Source organism: Hypanus sabinus, chromosome 22 (genome assembly GCF_030144855.1).
Source record: "Hypanus sabinus isolate sHypSab1 chromosome 22, sHypSab1.hap1, whole genome shotgun sequence".
Classification (NCBI taxonomy): Eukaryota; Metazoa; Chordata; class Chondrichthyes; order Myliobatiformes; family Dasyatidae; genus Hypanus; species Hypanus sabinus.
In genome coordinates this window covers 14,796,146-14,819,971 of record NC_082727.1, presented here as the reverse complement: position 1 = coordinate 14,819,971, position 23,826 = coordinate 14,796,146, and the positions used below count along the sequence as shown (strand labels likewise).

At 46.2% G+C, this 23,826-nt stretch overlaps 1 protein-coding gene across 3 annotated transcripts in view; it reads right to left on the bottom strand.

Moving 5' to 3' along the window:
- LOC132379349 (Kv channel-interacting protein 2-like) overlaps positions 1–23,826 on the bottom strand; it is a 523,353-nt gene that overhangs the window by 166,262 nt on the left and 333,265 nt on the right. The window lies entirely within an intron of this gene.

Genomic DNA, 23,826 nt, shown 5'->3' with positions numbered 1-23,826 from the left:
CAAAGGAATTAAGCAAAAAAATAGGCCCAGCCCATGGGTTGAGATTCTAAATTGGAGCAAGACCAATTTTAATGGTATCAGAAAGGATCTGGCAAGGATGGATTAAGACAGGCTGTTTTCTGTCAAAGGAGTACCTGGTAAGTGGGAGGCCTTCAAAGATGAAATTTTGAGTGTACAAGGCTTGCATGTGCTTGTCAGAATAAAACGTGAAGGTAATAGGTGTAAGTAACCTTGGTTTTCAAGAGATATTGAAGCCCTGGTTAAGAAAAATAAGGGAGGTGCATTGCAGGTATAGGCAGGTAGATACAAACAAGGTGCTTATGGAGTATAAGAAATGCAAGGGAACACTTGAGAAAGAAATCTGGAGGGCTAAAAGAAGCATGAGGTTGTTCTAGCAGAGAAGGTGAAGGAGAATCCCAAGGAATTCTACAGGTAAGTTAAGAGCAAAAGGGTTATAAGAAACAAAACCAGTCCTCTGGAAAATCAGAATAGTAACCCATGTGTGCAGCCAAAAGAGACGGGGGAGATCTTAATTTTTTTTTTGCAGCTGTTTATACTCAAGAGATAGATATAGATTCTGTAGGTGAGGCAAAATGGCATCAATTCCATGAACCCTATACAGATTACAACGGAGGAGATGTTTGCTGTCTTGAGGCAAATTAGGGAGGATAAATCCCAGGGCCTGACAAGGTGTTCTTTCAGACCCTGTGGGAAGCAAGTGCATAAATTACTGGGGTCCTAGCAAAAATATTTCAATCACCCTTAGTGCCAGGTATTGGGACAGACTAGATGCACTGAAGGCGTGATTCTGTGCTGTACTCTTCTATCTCTTTATGACTGTGGAATGTGTGTATGTAACCACATTCAGACTATTGTTCCATACTCGCCCACCTCAGTCAGCGCCACCCTCTCCATGCATTTACACTAATTTGTTCCATTGATTACCCCTCCTTTTAATACTAGCTCTCTCCTCTTTTTTCCAGTCTTGGTGAAGGGTGACAACCCAAAATGTTGATCGTCTATTTCTCTCCACGGACGTTGTGTGGCTCACTGAGTTACTCCAGGCCGTTATGTGTTGTTCCAGATTTCCAGCCTCTTTCCCTTCTCTTCTCCTTTACTGCCTATCAACTCCCTCTGGTGCCCCTCCTCCTTCCCATTCTCCTATGTTGCACTGTCGTCCCCATCATATTTCTTCTTCAGCCTTTTACCTCTTCACCTAATATCTGTCAGATCCTCATTTTATTCTCCCTTTCTTACAGCCCTAGCTTCCCCCTCATCGGGTTTCAACTTCAATCTTCCACCTTGTACTCCCCTCCCCCACACCTTCTTATTCTGGCTACTTCCCTCTTCTTCTCCAGTCCTGGAGAAGGGTCTTGGTACGAATCGTCAACTGTTTATTTCCCTCTATGGATCCTGCCTGACCTGCTGAATTCCTCGAGCATTTTGTGTGTTACTCAAGATTTCCAGCACCTGTAGAACCTCGTGCGCTTTTTGTTGATGGTCTCTAGCGTCTTGCCTTGTCCAATGCAGTTAGAAGCCGTTCATTCAGCACAACCCTCGGCGCTCACCCACGCTGAGCGAGCCCAGCTAGGGAGCTGTTCATTCAGCACCAGATTAACCGCGCATCCTCTCTTACCACTCAGTTAGGGAGCTGTTCATTCAGCACCAGATTAACCGCGCATCCTCTCTTACCACTCAGTTAGGGAGCTGTTCATTCAGCACCAGATTAACCGCGCATCCTCTCTTACCACTCAGTTAGGGAGCTGTTCATTCAGCACCAGATTAACCGCGCATCCTCTCTTACCACTCAGTTAGGGAGCTGTTCATTCGGCACCAGATTAACTGCGCATCCTCTTTTACCACTCAGTTAGGGAGCTGTTCATTCAGCACCAGATTAACCGCTCACCAACAGGAACCTACCATCCATGTGGATTATTCAGCACTATCCCACCACATTCCAGTGCTATTCCACCTTTAGGGAGTAGGTATAGAATTATGCCATTATTGAATTATGTAAAAGTGTGCACCGGAAGAGTACTTTTGGTCCATTGTCTCCACACCTTTTCGACATTTTCAGAAATGAGAAGAAATAGTTACAGTGGCAGGTGGCAACAATAGTTTACTAGATAAGGTCATTGACCATTAAGGCTGCCTCGAAAGGAGCTTGACTAATGGTCAGCCACTTTGTTGAAAGCCTCAACATGGCAGAATTGGGGTAGCACATAACACAGCTCTGAGTCAGTGAGTTTGAGAATAAAATTAAATTGTTGTTCCCAAGTTCTGTGGATATATCATGCCATTGCAAGCCCTGTCTTGTGAGACATTAAACTGAATCTCATGCGAATATCAGATGAATGGAGAAACTCCCAATAGCAACATTTGGAAACATAATGTCGATTGACAACACTGCATTAGTCAATGAATTGTAAAAGATGGGGTGAAACATATCTGGGAGTCACACTCCCAATAGCAAAATTTGGAAACATAATATCAATTGACAACATTGTATTAATCAATGAATTGTAAAAGATGGGGTGAAACATATGTCTGGGAGTCATGCCTAAGGCCTATTGTTCATCAAACAATGTTCATTAAACATTGAATCAATTTAAAGACAGAAGAAACAGGACCTGCAACAGAAATGACAGGTGGCTCCTGCACTAAAAGCAGATTAATTTCTCCAGTAAAAATGCAGTGAGTGGATGAGTTTGGAGGCAAGACAAAGGGGAATTGTTCATTATAACACCCTCAGACTACAATGACCTGTAGATACTAATATGGTCCTGTGAATCATCCTCTCAGCATAATTAAAACAGAATATCTAGTCGCTTAGACCGTCAGACCATAGGACATAGAAGGATAAGTAGGCCATTCCATCATGGCTGATTGATGATCATTCTCAACTCCATTCCCTGCTTTCTCCCAGTAACCTTTGATGCCTTTATTAATCAAGAAACTATCAAGCTCTGCTTTAAATATACAAAACAATTTGGCCTTCACACCCATTTGTGGCAATGACCTTCATAGATTCACCACCCTCTGGCTGAAGAAATTCCTCTTTATCTCTGTTCTAAAGGGTCATCCTTCTGGTCCCAGACTCCCCCACAATTGGTAATATCCTCTTCACATTATTTACTGCTGTTTGTGGGGCTGTACTACAGTGATTACAATATTTTAGAGTCAACCACGTAGAAGTAGGATTAGACTTACAAAACAAAACTCCAGACCAAGTATGTGTGGTTCCCTCCCTAATGAATTTTAAAGGACAAGCTGGATTTTGCTGACAAGCACATTTTCTGCTTAATCACATCCAGTTTCTTGATTAATTCAATATCTTTGTGGAGAGAGGTGATGCTCTTTGCCTTCATCAGAACTGAAAATACGAGATAACAAGTGTATGTTAATTTGCAAAGATGGGGAAGAGATAAGTAATTTTCATGATGAAGAGGAAGCCTGCTTTCCCAAGATGAGACAATTTATTTAGATGCTGTTGAGTTAATCACTCTTGAACTGTTGAGTGAAGTGTATAGAAAGCAGATGAATCAGGATATTTAGAGCAAAAGAGAACATAGATAAATATGCTGAAATAGTGAGATGCAAAACCTGCTGGAAATTGGAAACAAAAAAGAATACAACAAATACTCAGCTGATCAGGCAGCATTGGTAGAGAGATTAACATCAAATTAATATTACAGATGGATGAGCTGATTTCAGAGCTGGCTAGTTCTCACAAAGGCCAGCTTGTCTGAAAATTTTCCCTTAAGTAGCAAGTGCCACTGGCTACATTGTGCCCAGACAGGAGTAAGTTGCTGTTCCTAAAAGTTTGGATTGGTCTTCATTGAAACCATGTAAGGTCAGAAGGGCCAGAGTGGGAGAGAGATGAAAAATAAAACTGACAGCTGTCCGGAGCTCAGGGACATCCTCACAGATGGAATGAAGGTGCAGTGTAAAGTAATCAGCCAATTTGTTTGACTTCTCTAAATTGGTGAGGTTCATCAATACAGCAAAATGAATAAGGGCAATGAAATCACTGCGTTATCTGGAAATACTAGTTTGACCACCAGGAGGGAGTGATACACATGTATTTCTGTCATTTGGACTATTTAGCCTAGCCTATCACAGACATTTTCTTTCTTCTATCCAACCTCTACTCCCCATAACCTACATGATGTTCACAGTTTACCAGTTCTGATGACATTCCATCGATATGAAGCATGAATTTGAATTATAGAACATGGAAACAAGTTCCATGGCCTGCCTAGACCATGCTGAACTATTATTCTGCCTTGCCTCATCGACCTGCACCTGGACTATATCCCCACCATCCATGTTTTTATCCAAACTTTGTTGGAAACAAACCCCCATCCACCACTTCTGCTGGAAGCTCATTCCACACTCGCACCACCCTCTGAGTGAAGATAATTCCCTCTGGATCCTCTGGAATGTTTCACCTTTCACCCTTAACTAATGACCTTGAGCTCTAGTCTCACTCAACCTCAGTGCAAAAAGCCTGCATACATTTACCCTATCTATCCCACCATCATTTTGCATACTTCTATCAAATCTCCCCTTACTCTTATACACTCTAGGGAACAAAGTCCTAACTTTTTAAACCTTTCACTATAACACAGGTACTCAAGTCCGAGCAACATCCTTGTAAAATTTCTCCATATACTTTCCATCTTTTTGATATTTTTTTCTGTAGGTAGATGACCAGGACTGGAAACAATCTGCCAATGTCTTACACAATCAGTGACCACTTTATGAGGTACACCCGTTTGCTAATGCAAATATCTAATCAGCCAATCGTGTAGCAGCAACTCAATGCATTAAAGCATACAAACATGGTGAAGAGGTTCAGTTGTCATTCTGACCGAACATCAGATCTAAGTGGCTTTGACTGTGGAATGATTGTTGGTGCCAGAGGGGAGGTTTGAATATCTCAGAAAGTTGCTGATCTCCTGGGGTTTTCACACACAGCGGTCTTTAGGATTTACAGAAATGGTGTGAAAAACAAAAAAGGATCCAGTGAGTGACAGCTCTGTGGTCAAAGATATCTTGTTGATGAGAGAGGTCAGTGGGGAATGGCCAAACTGGTTCAAGCAGGCAGGAAGGCCACAGTAACTTAAATAGCCATGCTTTACAGCAGTGGCATGTAGAAGTATATCCCTGAACATGCAACACGTTGGACCTTGAAGTGGATGGGCTACAGCAGCAGAAGACCATGAACATAAACTCAGTGGCCACCTTATTAAGTACAGGAGGTACCCAACAGAGTGGTCTCTGAATGCATGTCAAGACACTTGTTGTTTTGTGGCAGCAGTACAGTCCAGTACATAAAAGGTTATAATAAGTTACCATAGGGAATATACAAAAGTGAGTAAACAAAAGTTTGGTGCTTAGCTCTGGTTGGGTCACCCATGGCGGTAAGGTCAAGTGAGAGTGCGAAATAATAGTAAAGAGGAAGTATTGCTTTTTGGGTTCATGGTCTGTTAGTAAATCTGATGGCGGGGGGCAAGAAGCTGTTCCTAAAATATCAATGTGTGTCTTCGGGTTCTTGTACCTCCTCAGTGATGGTAGTAATGAGAAGAAAGGCATGTTCCTTAACGATGGAATCCCCTTTCTTCAGACATTTGAAAATGGCCTTGAGGGTGGGGAGGAGAGTGCCCATGATGGGCTGGCTGAGCTTACAACTCTCTGCAGATTTTTCTGATCCTGTGCATTGCACACAGGATTTGAAGTAAAATTGGATTTGTGTAAATGGGTGCTGGATGGTCAACAGGGACTGGGTGGGCTGAAGGGCCACCATCCATTCTCTTATGACACGATGAATCAAGTACACTCAGTGGTCACTTTACTAGGTAAACCCGTTGACCAGCCCGTTAATGCAAATACCTAATCAGCCAAATAGGTGACAGCAGCTCAGTGCATAGAAGCGTACAGGCATGCTGAAGGGGTGCGGTTGCTATTCGGACCAAACAGCAGGATGGGCGAGAAATGTGATCCAACCATGGAATGATCATTTGTGCCGCATGGAGTGATTTGAATACTTCAGACACCGCAGATCCCCTGGGATTCTCACAACACAACAGCCTCTGGAGTTCACAGAGAATGGTGCCAAAAAAACCCAAAACAAACCATCCAGTTATGTTAATCTTGTTATTGAGAGAGGTCAGAGGAGAATGGTCAGACAGGAACCCCACAGTAACTCAAGTAACCCGCACATTACAACTGTGGTGTGCAGATGAGTATCTCTGAACACACAGCACATCGAACCTTTAGGTGGACGGGCTACAGCAGCAGCAGACCACAAACGTACACTCAGTGACCACTTTATTAGTGGACTCAGAGTGCACTTCCTCTCCAGTAGCAATAAACTATTTCCTTTGTTTGATCCAGACTGGGTGGCAGGCTCATAATAAAACAAAAAATAAAGAACATGGTGCCTACATTTCACTTTCCCATTAACCTAAGTCAGATAACTGAGTCATCACATTGCTGAGGATTGCCAAATGCTTGGTTAGTCTCTACATCTCAGCAACATTCCTTTGTTCCTTTGCTGAGAGACACGTTCTGACCGCAGTGTGGTGTGTCTTGAATTCTTAAGATGCCGGAGTCCTGTTTTTTTTTCCTACTGTCTCACCTGAAGCAGAGAATCTGAATCAGGGCAGGCATTAAAGTATAACTGTGGAAGGCCAGGAAAGGGTGTTGGTTGACAGCAGTGGTCTGGCAAGAGAGGTGCGACAATGCCTAGCATAAAGGAGAGAGAAATAATCCTGGTCGTTTGTCTCTCTGATCCAGGGTTCTCCGAGGAATAGCTCCTCGTTGTGGTGGAAGGGCATGTGAGTGCCTGAGACCCCCAAGAGAGATACCTGAAGGAGTTTAGCCATTTGGTGCTTAGCTCTGGTTGGGTCACTCATGGCGGTAAGGTCAAGCGAGCAGTTTCAGTCAAAGAGTGATCCAACTAAGACTTCAGTGGTGGAGCTGGCTGAAGATGATGGTGCATCGCAGTGGCGGTGAAGGTGGAGGAAGATTGCAGCAGCAAAGGATTCCCAGCCATCTTGCATCCAATGCCACTTGACCTTGATCTATCAAGGATTGTGTGGTGTCTGCCTGTGCATTGGCCTCCCCACGTTAAACAAAGTCATGCATGGGCATTCTCCATTAAGGCAATGCACCATAACATTGGGGATCAAGTCCCACAATGATCATCATGTAGCAAAGGGGGCAGGATTGTGAGATCTGGAAGTCTGTCAGAACATGTGGATCCTGGATTGGCCTCTACAAGCACCTGAAGACCCATCAATGTTCCTGTGTTGTACCGTACTGTGTTCTGTGTTCCACATTCAATAACTTCGGGTAACTGGGACATGGATGGGGAATGCTGGATCAATAACGATGTTACTGAGAGCTAGTACAGGGGCTGAGTGGCCTGTTTCTATTCTTACATATTATCTGTCTGCATCAGATGTGATCAGCTCTGCTGCAGGGAGATCTGTGTTTTATAGGAGCAGTTTGCTCTCTCCGCAGATACCACCTGTCTACTGCACAGGAATTGTGTGACTCTGTGATTAGAGTATGAGAATCACACCAGCCAACACTGAACTGTGGTAGTGAACGGGAATAATGCGAGGGCCAAGCCTGAAAATAGCACGACTTTTTCAGTCTGTATTTCTCATGATATGGTAAATACACAAATCATATGGCTATTCAACAACTATAACATGCTTCTAGGAGAAAGGTGAGTTAGCAAAAGAAGAGGTGATTACGTGATCATTGTAATCAATTATGACGCAATGAGCATCAAATGCTTAAAATAAGTCATTCATTTCCTAAATGAAATGTGTTGGCGCGTGGCCTAGTGGGCGAGGCATCAGACTAGTAACCTGAAGGTCACTGGTTCGAGCCTCAGCTGAGGCAGCGTGTTGTGTCCTTGAGTAAGGCACTTAACAACACATTGCTCTGTGACAACACTGGTGCCAAGCTGCATGGGTCCTAGTGCCCTTCCCTTGGACAACATCGGTGGCATGGTGAGGGGAAGGCCTGCAGCTTGGGCAACTGCCGGTCTCCCATACAACCCTGCCCTGGCCTGCGCCCTGGAAATTCCAGGCGCAGATCCATGGTCTCTCGAGACCAATGGATGCCACCACATTTCCTAAAATAATTATTAATTTTACGCTAGGATTTATAATCAAATACATCTAAGGATATGAAGGAAAAGACATGGAGTATGGAAGAACTCTCAAGACGATGCTCATGGCATGAGGCAGACTTTGGCTTCGCTCCAGTCCTTTTACTTCTTTTACCTGTAATCACCCCTAACTGCTTTATTTATACCTACACTAAAGGGGTTGATATTGCAGGTATTTTTTGGAGCTTTGATTTTAGCTTGCTGGAAATGGCTTCTAGATTACGAGAAGCTAAAGATGGGAAACATTCTAACAGTGACGGGACAAAAAAAGATGGCGAAAAACCACCATTTAAGCAGCCCTCATTAACTTTGGGTGCAACTTCAAAGCTTCTAGATGATAGACTAGAGAAAAAACTTACCCACAAATTCTCCTCGCTTGAAGGAATTTTAAAGACGGTCGAAGAAAGTATCAAGTCATTTAGACGTGAATTTGAAGAACAAGAAGCAAGAATTTCAGAACTCGAAGGAATCAGCCATTGAATGTAGGATCAGGTTAGATGGGCTGTAAAGCCTCCTGCTGGTCCATAGTCCCATAGATTTTGCGGTATGCATTGCCTGGAAGGTATTTAAGTATCGATGTCGATCAATGTTAAAATGTCCACAAGGCTGATCCAACAGAATTGAAGGAACAAGTTGAGAACAGGTACATTTTCCAAGAAACATCATCTACTTGACAGAGTGACAGCTTCAGGGGGCTGTAACCAATCACTCCCTGGCCCCGAACTCTTCCCTGCCTCTCGCTCTACCTCAGAGGGACAGGCAGCAGACCGTTCATTAAAACACAAGTCATTGACACGAGAGAGAGTTTGTCAGGAAACACGTCAGGTGCTTGTTGGTGGCTGTTTGCCATCGACACCGAATCTCCTGTCCCAATGCACTCAATGATTTATGGGCAACCTGGAGGTTGGTGACCAGTGGTGTTCCTCAGGGATCTGAACTGGAATCCCTGCTTTTGGTGATATTTATAAATGTCTTGGATGCGGAAATGGAAGGTTGGTGGAGTTAGTTTGCAGATGACACAAAGGTTGGGTTAGTTAGTTTGCAGGTGACACGAAGGTTGGTTTAGTTAGTTTGCAGGTGACACGAAGGTTGGTTTAGTTAGTTTGCAGGTGACACAAAGGCTGGGTTAGTTAGTTTGCAGGTGACATGAAGGTTGGGTTAGTTAGTTTGCAGATGACACGAAGGTTGGTGGAGTTAGTTTGCAGATGACATGAAGCTTGGGTTAGTTAGTTTGCAGATGACATGAAGGTTGGTGGAGTTGTGGATAGTGGAGATGGTTGTCATAGGTTACACTAGGACATTTGTAAGATGCAGAGCTGGGCTGAGAGGTGGCAGATGGAGCTCAATCCAGAAAAGTGTGATGATCTTTGATTGGCAAATGAATGATAGAAAAATGGAGGGATCTGTGGGAGGGAAGGGTTGGATGATCACAGAGTGGGCTAAGAAGTTGATACAACATAGTGGGCCTGTACTGATGTATGTTCTATATTCTAAAAAGAAGCAAAAAATCATATTGAAGGATAGGAAGCCATTTGCCTGATACCAGCTGGTGTGACAATAGCTGCTAGTATATACTCTCTGACCTATAGAGCTGAATGCTGGATACCAGATCTGTAATATACACTGCTTTGCAGCAGACTCTATACATCCTATCAATCTTCAAAAAGTGTAAGGTACATTTATTATCAAACTGCAAAAATGTCACCATATACCATCTTGAGATTCATTTTCTTGCAGGCACTTACAGAAAACAAGAAGAAATACGATAAAGTTTATGAAAATCTGCACATTTACAGATAAAATCTGAGAAGCAGATATTTATAAAAGAAAACAAACTGTGCAAATAAAAAAATTAGTTGTGAAGAGTTCAGGATCATGAATCTATGGGTTGTAGAATCAGTTCAGAGTTTTAGTGATTGAAGATACCCACAGTTGATGGTAGAAGGCTAATAACTGAATAACCCTTTCTGAACCTGACTGGGTGAGATCTGAGGGTCCTGTACCTCCTTCTCAATAGTAGTAGTGGGAAGAGATCATGGCCTGGATGGGTGGTGGTGGGGAATTTTTTGATGGTGGATGTTGTGTGCTCAATGTTGGGGAGGGCTTTGCCAGTGATGGACATGATATTCTGTACAACGTTTCCTATTACTGGGCATGGTGTTTTCTAACGGGTGATGCAACCAGTCAGGATACTCCCAACTTGCATCTATAGAAGTTTGTCAAAGTTATTCTTGACTACAGGGTAGGATTTTTATCATTCTCGTTATCTGCGTCAGAATTAAAATTGCTTGTTGTTTTCAGGCCGCAGGGAAAGAAGTGAGTGAGGCTGAGATGGAAGTGCTAGGTAGGTCAGAGCGAGAAAGAGAGAGGGGTGGGACATAGAGAGTAAGAGAGGGAAGAGGAGGTAGGACACAGGAAGGTAGGATAGAAAGAGTGAGAGAGAACAGAGATGGAGAGACAAAGGTAGGTTGGAGAGAGAAAGTTAGTTGAGGGTAGGGGAGAGAGAGGGGGGAGAGGGAGAGGGGGAGAGGGAGAGGGGGAGAGGGGGAGAGGGGGAGAGGGGGAGAGGGGGAGAGGAGAGGGGGAGAGGGGGAGAGGAGAGGGGGTGAGGAGAGGGGAGAGGGGGGAGGAGAGGGGGTGAGGAGAGGGGTGGGGAAGGAGGGGAGTGGTGGTAGAGGTGAGGGGGAGGGGAGAGAGAAAGAAGGGAGAGGGTGGCAGGGGTCAGAGGGTGGGGATGAGTGGGGGAGGGAGGGAGAGTGGGAGGGGAGAGTGGGAGAGGTGAGAGGATGGTAGAGGGTGGGTAGAGGTGAAAGAGGGTAGAGGGAAGGGGAAGGGATGTGAGAGGGAAGGGTGTGAGTTGGGAGGGGAGAGGGGGTGAGAGGGGAGAGGGAGGGGAGAGGGGGTGAGAGGGGAGTGGGAGGGGAAAGGGGGTGAGAGGGGAGTGGGAGGGGAAAGAGAGAGAGGAGATGGGAGGAGAGGGGTAGGGGGAAGATGGGTTGGGGGAGATGGGGAAACCGTTGGAGAAATTGTTAATTTAAAAGACAGATTCCAACAGCAGGGCAAAGTCAGTACATGGTGCACAGGGGACATCTAGTGGCCTCTGCAGACTACAACCCTGTAAGCTGTGATTTATTTCCATTGTGATTTGTAAGTGTTCAACACCATCATAACCCCAGTACAAATCAAAAGGCTTCAAAACCTGGCCCTTTGTACCTCCCTTTGAAACTGGATCTTGGACTTCCTCATTAGGGAGACCTCAATCAGTGCAGACTGGAAGTAGTATCTCCTCCTCACTGAGAGTCAACACTGACGTACCTCAAGGATGTGTGCTTAGCCCATTGCTCAAACACCATCCATATTTTTGTTGATGATATCACCATTTTGGGTATCATCAGGTGGTGACAAGATGGCACACAGAGGTGAAGTAGATTGGCTGGTTGTGTGATGTCCCAAAAACAGTAACAACAACATCAGTAAAGGCAAAGAATTCATCTGGATTTAAGTAATAGAACTCAAGAGAATGCACACCCATCTTCATTGCAGCCTCAGTGGTGGAAAGAGAGAACAGGTTCAAATTCCCAGGTGCCAACATCTCAGAGGATCTGACAGGGCCCAATACATTGATGCAATCACAAAGGTGGTGTGTCAGCAGTTATACTTTAGGAGTTTGAGGAGGTTGGGTATATAACCAAACACTTCATCTTTCTTCTGACCTGGGATGGAGTCTGCAAAGAGGCTGCAGATGTTTGCAAACCTAGCCTTCTCCGTCATGGGCACCACCCTCCTCACCATCATGGTATCTTGAAGAGGGAAGGTCTTATGAAGATGGCATCTACTATTAAAGACACAAGCCTTTCATCAGGGAAAATGTAGAGGAACCTGAAAACCCATGCTCGATAATTTAAAAAAAGCTTCTTCCCTTCTGTAATCAGATCTCTGAATAGTTCATGAACCCTTGAACTTGCAATCTAACACTTATTTTTTAATCAATAATGAAATGTTTTATTTTTTATGACTTTGTATTGCATTGCTGCCATAAAACAGCAAATTTCACGTCACATCAGTCAGTAATAATAAACCTGATTTTGAAATCCAAATCCGAAACTGTGCTCTGTTCCGGGTTTTACAGATGCCGGAGTGAGCCGGAGCCCTTTATTCAGTCATCGGCGAGCCGGTATCGCCCCCTTCTGGTGGCCTGTATCTCTGTAGCTGCCACCACCCGCAGCCCGAATGAGGGGTAAAGCAAAGACAGACAGCCTGAGACTCCTGTCTGCTTCCTTGCTCCTGCACCCCCTTCTCTGATGGTAGCATGCCGGTGATGGTGTGGGTCTACTTCCAGTGTATGTGATGCAGAGGTCCTGATGAAGGGTCTCAGCCCCAAACATCAACCGTTTATTACCCTGGGAGTGTGTAATGCACAGAGAGATCTTCTTCTATGTCTAACCCGTGCTGTCCCTGTCCTGGGAGTGTGTGATGGGACAGTGTAGTGGGAGCTTCACTCTGTATCTAACCCGTGCTGTCCCTGTCCTGGGAGTGTGTGATGGGACAGTGTAGAGGGAGCTTCACTCTGTATCTAACCCGTGCTGTCCCAGTCCTGGGGGTGTGTGATGGGACAGTGTAGAGAGGAAATTCACTCTGTATCTAACCCGTGCTGTCCCTGTCCTGGGAGTGTGTGATGGGACAGTGTAGAGGGAGCTTCACTCTGTATCTAACCCGTGCTGTCCCTGTCCTGGGAGTGTGTGATGGGACAGTGTAGAGGGAGCTTCACTCTGTATCTAACCCGTGCTGTCCCTGTCCTGGGAGTGTGTGATGGGACAGTGTAGAGGGAGCTTCACTCTGTATCTAACCCCTGCCTGTTTTGAACTGGAAGAGATTGTGTAGAAGAAGCAAAAGGGAGGGGAGGGAATTGAGGGTGGTTACTCAGTCTGGTGCTGACTGGCGATATGAGGGCGTGCAAGCAGGGATATGGGATGGGTCAGGGAGATGGGGGAGGAATAAAAAGTGGAGGGAAGTGTAGAGGAGGGGGAGGTAGTAAGTGCTAAGGCACTGACGGGTTGGGAGAGGAGGAGGGGAGATGAGGTGAGGGGAAAAGTAGGTGATATAGAGGAGTGGAAACAGGGGAGGAGAGGGTGGTGTGGTGGAGGACAGGACAAGGTGAAGGGAGAGGAGGATGGTGTAGAAGAAGGGAGGAGAATGAGTTGTGGAGGAAGAGAGACGTGTGAGGTGTGGAGATGGGAAATGGAGGGGAGGTTGATGTAGAGAAGAGGAAGTGGAGTAGAAGAGGGGAGGGGTGTGCAGAGGTAACAGTCTGTGCCAGAATATAAGTCTGTGCTTATATTTTAATTCTGACACTGTGCTTGATGTTGATTGGAATTTATTGATGGCTTCAATAACTAATTAATAACTCATTAACATGCCCACATCATGAGAGACAGAAATAAATTAAAAACAGAGTTCTCTAAAATTCCCATTTCATAAATTTCCAAATATATTATTCAAACATGGGACAGGCAACAGCCTAATCACCATCACCATCATCGATCATTCCCAGTTCTCTCAAAAAGCCTTAAATATGATGCCCCCATCACACATTCCCAGGACAGGGACAGCACGGGTTAGGTACAGAGTGAAGCTCCCTCTACACCGTCCCATCACACACTCCCAGAGCAGGAACAGCACGGGTTAGATACAGAGTGAAGCTCCCTCTACACTGTCCCATCACACACTCCCAGGACAGGGACAGCACGGGTTAGATACAGAGTGAAGCTCCCTCTACACCGTCCCATCACACACTCCCAGGACAGGGACAGCACGGGTTAGATACAGAGTGAAGCTCCCTCTACACTGTCCCATCACACACTCCCAGGACAGGGACAACAGGGAAAGTCCCCTGGAGTGGATGTTCTGACTGTTGAGTTATTTCAGGCTTCCCGGGGTATCCTTGGGAATGTCCATAGCCTTGACCCAGGGGAGAGCCTAGTCACTTGGGAGATGCCTCTTTCATGGTGGAGAACTGTCCTGTTGCCCAAGAAGGGAGATCTCTGTCCATTAAAGAACTGGCATCCATTTTCTGGCAAAGGCCTGTTGTTCTAGCTCGGCATTGAGATGGGTAATTCATCCTGACTGGGTCCATGCCCAGCTAGTCCAGAACTTGATCCACTTGTTGCAGGAGATAGCACCCTTCCCCCGGTAGCTTTTCTCTCCCTTGATAAGGAGAAGGTATTTGAATGAGTAGACCACTGTTTCCTGGTGGGCGCTCTACAGGCCCATGCTTTGTAGCCTGGGTTCAGCTCTTATAGTCTGTCACAGAGAGCTTGTCAAGATCAATGGATCATTGACAGCGCCCATTCCCTTTCGAAGAGTAGTACGTCGGGGGTGCCCCATGTCCGGCCAGTTGTACGCCATCTGTCTCCTTCAGGGGTGGACAGGTCTGGTTCTGCATGAATCAGACTTGGACGTCACCCTCTCATCCTATGCCAATGACATGCTCCTGATGGTGACAGATCCCAGTGACCTGCAGAGGACGTGTGAGTACCAGGAATCTTTCTTGGCATCGTCCTTCTGGGCAACTGGGCAAAATATTCCAGACCCTTAATGGGTCAGTGGCAGGCAGAGTCCCTGCCGGAGGAGATATAACCTCCTGAGTAGAATGTCAAGCATCTCCTCTACCTGGGAATCTACCCCAATCCTTCTGGGGAGACCTGGCTGGTGAACTGACAGGACCGGGAGATGAAAGTCATGCCCTGGCTGGAGCACTGGTCAAGTCCTCATGGTGCTTTCCTATCGAGGCAGGGTGGTGGTCATAAAGCAGCTGGTGGCCTCCATGTTGTGGTACCGGATGGTCACCTTGGCCCCACCCACTCTCCATGTTGCAGGGATGCAGAGGAAGTTAGTGAACTTCCTCTGGGACAACAGGCCCCTTCAGCGGTCCCGGATCTCCCAGTGGGGGAGGGTGGACAGTTGCTGGTGTGCGTCCACGCACTTACTGCCTCAGGACCCTGCAGAGACTCCTGCATGCTGATCACCCTCCCAGGTGGCAATGAACTTTCTCCAGAGGGGCCACTGTCTTCATGAAGCTATGCGGCTGCCACTGGTAGGCATCAGCCACGCTTCTTTGCGGAGGCTGCCCAGCTTGTGTCAGGACCTGCTGAGAGACTGCCTCAGGCCAGGAACCCCCTCTGCTGGTAGAGCGCAGAGTCCTGTCCGAGGAAGTGGCTCAGCCCTGTCCTACTACAATGGATGTTGGTGTGGCTCAGGTGTGTGGAGCGACTCTGGCCAGGTTCACCCCTGCTCCACCGGAGCTGCTTGTCGGACCCGGACCCCAGACTCTTACCTGGGAGCTGGGCTGACACAGCTTGAGCCATCTCTCATCGACAATCCCGTTCAGGGTTTCAGATAGGTGGTACCCATATGGACTGCTGCTCCACACCCTTGACCCCCTAGAGTCTAGACCTTATCCACCACCTAACCCTAACCCTCATGCTACTTCCCACCTGGGGTGAGGGGGGTCCCTAGTGGAAGCCCCTTTAGGAGCGAGTTCTTCCCATGCACCTTGGGATCTGGGATGGAGGCTGCTGTATAGGGTAGTGGCTTGTAATAAGTTTTTAAATTTGTACATGGATCTCCCAGCTGCTTCTGCGGGCTGGAAGAGACCACGTGCCATGCATACGTGGAGTGTGTGAGGGTGCAGCCCCTTTTCGCATATATGCGAGGGCTTCTCCTTGGCTTCTGGGTGCAATTTAGCCCCGCCCTATTTATATATGGTCATCCATTAAGGGGGGGGGGGATTAGAATGTCCTTGCGAATTTGCTCCTGGAGCTGGCTAAAACCGCTATCTGTGGGTTCTGGAAGCGGCTGGCGGAGGATTCTGCCTGGCAATGTTTAAGGGGTATGTCCGTGCCCGGCTAACCATTGAGAAGGAACACTTGCTGCCCACGGTTATCATACAGGCATTCTGGGACCATTAGGCTCCACAGGGAATTAGCTCCATCATTGATAGAGATGAGAACATTTTAGTGTAATTTAGTTTCTTTAATGATTTATCACTATTTTGTATATGTATTTGTGGTATTGTGTTATTGTATTTGTAACAAAGATATTTAGTTGAAGTAAAGGGCTGGGACGGTAACGGTTAGATATAGAGTAAAGCTCCCTCTGCACTTTAGACAAAGCCCTCCTGTAGTTGGTCCTTCCATGTAATCACCCAAGTGTTCTCCCTTCTCAGGGTTTCTCACATCAGTGGCTACTGCCCGGTCTAGTCAGGCCAGCAGAGGTGAATAGTCACCCAGGACTAAATGAAATATTTAGTCTTAGGACATCCTTGGATATTCCTAGCCAATGAAGTTGAATATTTAATGGCTGGTGGGCTATGAGGGGTTGCAGTATTCAACAATATCATTGTGGCTTGCACAAACTGTGTGGGCCAAAAGGCCCGCATCTATGTTGTGTTACTCAAATGAGCACAGCAAGATCCCATGAGATGTTAGTGTCATTGAACCTTAGAATGCCACAGCAGAGAGAGAGGCCCTTCAGCCCATCTCATCCACTCCAACCTATCATGTTTCATAGCCTTCCATACCCTTCCCATCCATGTACCTGTCCAAATCTCTCTTCAGTGTTGAAATCACCACTTCCACCGGGAGCTTGTACTCTCACCTGAGTGAAGAAGTGCCCCTTAAACATTGCAACCTTTCACCTTTAACCCCATGACCTCTAGTTCTAGTCTCACCTGATCTTATTGAAAAAAGCCTACCTGCACTTGTCCGCCCTATACCCTTCATAGTTTTGTCTACTCTATCAACTCTCCCCTTAGTTTCCTGCACTCCAGGGAATAAAGTCCTTAATTATTCAACCTTTCCCTATAACTCAGGACCTCAAGTCCCAGCAACATCCTTGTAAATTTTCCCTGTACCCTTTCCACTTTATTGATATCATAGTTAAGCTCTGCTACATTGTCTCTCTCAGTGGTGATCCTGGCGTGATGATTGGCTGAGACAGAAGCAAGAATTCCCTTGGCCTCTTTCCAAAGGAAAATCCTGCAGCCACTTCAATCCAGCTTGAGAATGCAGGCAAGTCCTCCGTCCAGTCCTTACCCTGGAGGGTGTGGCCTGGGAAGCTGCTCGGACCATGGGCAGAATTAGGCCATTTACCCCACTGCGACTGCTTCAGCATTCAGCTGATCAGCCCCATTCTCCTGCCTTCTCTCCGTAGGCCCTTACTAATCAAAAACATATCAACACCCGCTTTAAAATAGACCCGATGACTTGGCTTCTGTGGCAATGAGTTCCACAGATTCACTACCCTCTGGCCAAAGAGATTCTCTGTTTGAACCCACCTCCCACTGTCTCGCCGATCGAGATAACAACAACCTGGGCAGTGATGACACAGAGAGCTGGGATTCCATCCAGGAACAAGCACAGAGGCTGTGATGCATGCTGACTAAAGACTGTGTTTAGTTGCGCTAGTTCCACACCCTCACACCCAAGGGAGGTAAAAATACATCTTGTGACGTTGAATGAATCAGAGGCCCTCTCTTTCCGTTACTAAGCAGAGCGCACAGTGCTTTCCACCAATGTTTTGGTATTGCAGCTGCTCAGCTTGTGACTGCAAGGAACTGCGGAGCACTGTAGGTGCAGGCTCAGCACATGAAGGAAACCAGCCTCCCCTCTACACTGCCGACTGCCTCAGGGAAGCAGCCAGCATCATCAAAGACACCGGCCACCCCAGACATTCTCCCTTCTTCCCTCTGCCTGCGGGCAGAAGATACAAAAGCCTGAGAGAGTGTGCACCAGGTTCAAGGTGGATTCTACCCTGGTGTTATGGACGACCTCTTGGCCTCACAATCTACCTCGTTATGATCTTGCAGTTTATCGATTACCTGCACTAAACTTTCGCAGTAGCTCTAACACTTTATTCTATTGTTATTGTTTTACCTATTGTAGCTCAACGCACCGTGTAATGATTCGATCTGTTTAAACAATGTACAAGACAAGCTTTTCACTGATAACAGTAACCAACTTAGTACAATGCAGGACAATATCCTGATAGCCTAGCGGATGAATGCACAGAGAGGAAAGGAAAGCTGCCTCTCAGGAGCTGGTGATCACATCCGATGGATTTTTGGATATTACTTCAGTGTCAGGGGTCCCCCTTGTACACAGTGTCCTTTCCAGCAGGCTTCAACAGTGATTACAAAGGTCCAACATGTCCAACCCCACTTCACTGCTTGCTGCCCAGAAACTCAAGCTGCAGGGAATGACAGATGCCCAAAGAACTGGTATCCTGGAGAATCTGGGCCCAGAATATTAGTACGCAGGAACCTGCATCCCAGTGAACTGATACCCATTAACCTGTATTGTGGAAAACTGGCACCCCAGAACGTGTATATCAGAGTACTGGCACCCCAGAACATGTATACCATAGGATGGCATACCAGAACATGTACGCTAGTGTACTGGTTCCTCGGACATGTCATCAGATAATTAAACTAGTTTCCATGCCATATTTACTCTATAACTGGGACCCAGGAACCTGTATGGCAAAGAGTCCCAGCCACAGCAACAGTACATTATCGACGGCCAAGACAAGTGGGTACCAAGGTGTATTGAAGACAGCTAATTGAAGTTAAAGGTGCCTTGAAAATTTCTAATGTACTTACACGCTGAAAAAAAACATCAGCCCTGGGATACACAAAATGAGAGGTTGTAAATCATAAGGTGATAGGAAGAAGATGGACTGAGAGGCAGAACCCACCAAAATATTTTTAGTGACTTTCGAGGCTGCAAATTAAGGGCCGTTAAATTTTAGTCCAGATGACACTTCTTGCTGTCTAATTAGCACATAATTTTAAAATGTGCTCTGCTGCTTCCTACTCTAATTAAACAATCGTGCATCTGGCAATTTCTCACATTGGGTCCAGTGGAACCAGCAGAGAGCAGTGAGTTAACCCCATAGGGAAAGGGAGAACTTGGACTCACAGAAAGACTGGGCAGGGAGGTTATGGAAAGAGCGAGGGAGAAAATTGATCCAGAAACACCAACCCTGGAAATGGAAAATCCTACAGAAAGTAGTGGATACAGCCCAGTACATCACAGGAAAAGCCCTCCCCACAACTGAGCACATCTGCAAGGAGTGTTGCCACAAGAAAGCAGCGTCCATCATCAAGGACCCCCACCATCCAGGACATACTCTCTTCTCACTGCTGCCATCAGGAAGGGGTGCAGGAGCAATAGGTCCCACACCAGCAGGTTTAGCAACAGTCTTTACCCTACAACCATCAGGCCTCTGAACCAGCGTGGCTAACTTCATTCACCTCAAGACTGAACTGATTCCACAACCTATAGACTCAACTTCAAGGGCTCTACAATGAAGCTTTCCCTGGTCATACTCACCATCTCTTCCTCCGCTACACTGACGACAGCATCGGTTCTACCTCATGCACCCATGCTGAGCTCGTCAATTTTATCAATTTTGTCTCTATTCTGCCCTTAAATACACTTGGGCCTTCTCTGGCACCACTCTCCCATTTCTTGATCATTCTGTCTCTATCTCTGGAGACAAACTGTCAACCAATAACTTCTATAAACCTACTGAATCCCCTGGTCATCTCGACTATCTTCCCACTCTATCTCGTAAAAATGCTATTCCCTTTTCTCAGTTTATTCACCACCACGTCTGTTCTCAGGATGAGGCTTTCTGTTCCAGGATATCTGAAGTGGGACTTCCTTCTTTGAAGAGCAAGGTTTCCCTCCCTCTATTCTTGATACTGCCTCACTCACATCTCCTCCATTTCCTGTACATCTGCGCTCACCCCATCTTCCTGCCTTCATAATAGTGATAGAGCCCCTCTTGTCCTTATCGACCATTCTATCAGTCTCCTCATCCATCACATTATCCTCTGCAACTTCCATCACCTCCAAAGGGACCCTATCATTAAACATATTTTACCTCCCCCCCCCCACTCCTGCTCTCTGCATGGATCGCTACCTCTGCTCCCGAAGCAGCCTCCTCCACATTGGTGAGAACTGTCGTAAATTGGGGGACCGCTTCGTCGAGCACCTCCGCACCATCCACCACAGCCGAGACTTCCCAGTGACCAAACATTTTAATTCCAGTTCCCATTCCCTTTCCAACATGCCAATCCATGGCCTCCTCTTGTGCCAAGATGAGGGCAGCCTCAGGGTGAAGGAGTACCCTCCAACCTGATGGCATGAATAACGATTTCTCCTTCCGGTAAACAAAAATCTACCCCTCTATTCCCCACTCTGACCTCAACTCCCCATTACTCCCCCCAGTGTCCCCTCCACCTTCACTTTCTCTTATTGTCCATTCCCGTCTCCAATCAGGTTCTTCTCCAACCCTTGACCTTCCCACCCACCTAGATTCACCCCTCCTTCTCCTCCCCCACCTTCTAATTCTGGCATCTTCCCCCTTCCCTCTCAGTCCTGGTGAAGGGTCTGGACCCAAAACGTCAACTGTTTACTCTTTTCCATGGATGCTGCCTGACCTGCTGAGCTCCTCCAGCATTTGTGTGTGTTGCTTCTTATTTTTTCCTTTTAATGAATTTATGAAGTAGTTTTGTTTGCAGTTTATCTTTTAAAGTTTCAGTCTTTGTGTGTAGCTTTTCGTTGATTCAGTTGTATTTCTCTACTCTACTGTGAATGCCTGCAAGAAAGTGAACTCAGGGCTGTATATGGTGACGTACAGGATATGTACTTCGACAATAAATTTACTTTGATCTTCGAGTAACAGTCATGCAAATTCATTCTGCTTTTGTGATGGGTGTGGGATAATTACTGGTCAGGGCACAAAGGAGGGTTTATGTTTATGGCTGGTGTTTATGAATTTTTATACATATATTGAAGAGGCCGAGCTTCAAGAAGGCAACATCCATCACCGTTACAAACTGGGACATGCCCTCTTCTTGTTACCATCATCAGGAAGGCAAAACAGCAGCCTGAAGACCTACTTTCTATGATTTAGGACAGTTTCTTACCCTCTACTATCATGGTGGTCCACAAATACTACTTCAATATTCCTTCTTTGGTGCAATATTTTGTAATTTATAGCAATTTTTATGTATTGTACTTCATTCACTTCATACTGGTCAGTGATAATAATCCTGATTCTGATTAAGGTAAACATGCCGCCTTAACCTACTCTGCATAGCCACGCTCCTGTACATGGAGAGAAGGAGCACAGAAGGATGCCATGAGGCCCCATCAGCTAACTATCCAAAAAAAAAATGGTTAGCGTAACAGTGTTATTGGACTGGTTTTACTGATGATCAGTGACATGTTCAAATCCCACCACAACTGGAGAAATAGTTAAATTAACTAAGTAGTGCAAAAATAGAAAATTAAAAAAAAGTGAGGTGGTGTTCATGGGTTCGATGTCCATTCAGAAATCAGATGGCAGAGGGGAAGAAGCTGCTCCTGAATCATCGAGTTTGTGCCTTCAGGCTTCTGTACCTCCTTCCTGATGGTAGCAATGAGAAGAGGGCATGTCCTGTGTGGTGGGGGTCTATGGAGAAGAAGTTGACGTTTTGTGCCCGACTCTCCACCAGGTCTTGATGAAGGGCCCTAAACTGAAATGCCAACAGTTTATTCCTCTCTATAGATGCCGCCTAACCTTCTGAATCCTCCAGCATTTTGTCCGTGTTGTTCTGGGTTTAAAGTCCTTGAAGGTGGAAGATGGGTTGAGGGTAAAATCTATGGGAGCAGGACTCCATTAGGCTTCTAATGCAGGAGCTAATGGGAAAACATGAGGCCACTTTTCAGATACCTGGGTAGTCTCCAACCCGGAGGCATTAGCACTGAAAGTAACTCAAACTTTCAGGAACTGCTCAAGTAACTTCTCAAATACTTCACTTTACTTCAATAAATTCTCCACATTCTGGGAATCACTCCCCTCCTACCGTGGCACTTTTTCCTTCTACTCCTGATCCACCTGGCACCTCTCACTCGTACACTCTTCACACTGGTTCCCTCCCTTCCCTTTTCCCATGCTTCACCTACCCCTCCTATCAGATTCCATCATCTTCACCCCTGTCACTTTCACCTATCACCTCCCAGCTATCATCATTCCCGCTCTCACCTGCCTATTGCCCACCTGCTCATCTAGATCTACCTGTCACCTGCCACCATGCTCCACCCCTTCCCTCCACCTGCTATCGTCCATCTATCTTTCAGTTTAGATAAAGGGTCTCTGCACAAAATGTCAGCTCTTCACTTCCCTCCACAGGGGTTACCTGACCTGCTGTATGCCTACATCGTCTTGTGTGTTGGTTAAAGTTGTCTCACTCATTCTGATTGGGTGTAGCTCCATCACATCACTTCCTGTCTCCAAATGCCCCACCTCTGTTGCCTTATTATTGGCATTGAAGCATTTCTAATTACATGATCCTTGGACACAAATCATTCTTATGCAGAAATAACAAATAACTGTGTTGTTAAGCACTTCCTCTGCCTTCAGGACATCCCAGTGCAACCTGTGGCCAAAGAGGCCCAACACTTTTGCAGTGCAGAAAACACAACAACCAATCTATTGAACATCAAACGTACAGAGCAGTACAGTCCCTTTATCCCACAATGTTGTGCCAATCCTTCAATCTACTCCAAAATCAATCGAACCCTTCCCTCCCACATAGCCTTCCATCTTCCTTTCATCCATGTGTCCGAGTCTCTCAAACGTTACGAATGTATGTCTTTACCATCGTCTGTGTTTACGTACCCACAACTTTCTGTGTAAACTACCTCTGACCTACTCTCTGCTTTCCTCCAATCACTTTAAAGTTGTGTCCCCTCACACAGTACTGTGCAGAAATCTTAGGCACATCTGAGATCTGGTCAATCAGAGACACAAGTGATTCTGCAGATGCTGGAAATCTTGAGACACACACACGCACACACACACACCCTCCCCCCCAGGTCAGGCAGCGTCCATAGAAAAAAATAAAAAAGTTGACTTTTCAGGCCAAAACCCTTCATCAGGTCCTGAGCCCAAAATGCTGACAGCTTGCTCTTGCTGCCTGACCTGCTGAGTTCCTCCAAGTGTGTGTGCACGTGTTGCTATATGTATCTAGGGTGCCTCAAACTTTTGCACGGTACAGTCGTGATTTTTATGGTTTGCATAAACCATAAATAAATAAATAAATAAATAAATAACCATGTTAAACCTGATTCTATTGTGGACTGAGAGGGGGAAGGGGGCAGGGAGAGGAGAATCATGGTTGGGGAAAAAGGGAAGCAGTAGAGAGGCACTCAGTAATGACCAATAAACCAATAGTTTGGAATCAGGTGACTTTGCCCAGCGTCTCAAGGCTGGGTGTGTCTGTAACTGCACCACACCCCTGGCCTGGCCCTCTTTCTCTGCCACCTCGCACCCCTCCAGTGGTGCTACTCCCTCGCCATTCCCATCATCCTTTACTCCCACCAGATTTACAAAAATCGCTTTCCACGCCACGTCGACAAATGCAGGACCGTGCAACAGTACAACGCTACTGACACCGTCACGAAGCTCTTTTTCCCACCTTGTCTTTGGATCTGGGCATCCAGACAAGATCAGCATCTATTGCTCAGCTGCTATTTCCCTCGAGAAAAATGGTGGAGGGCCAACCACGACCTGAAATGGCTTCT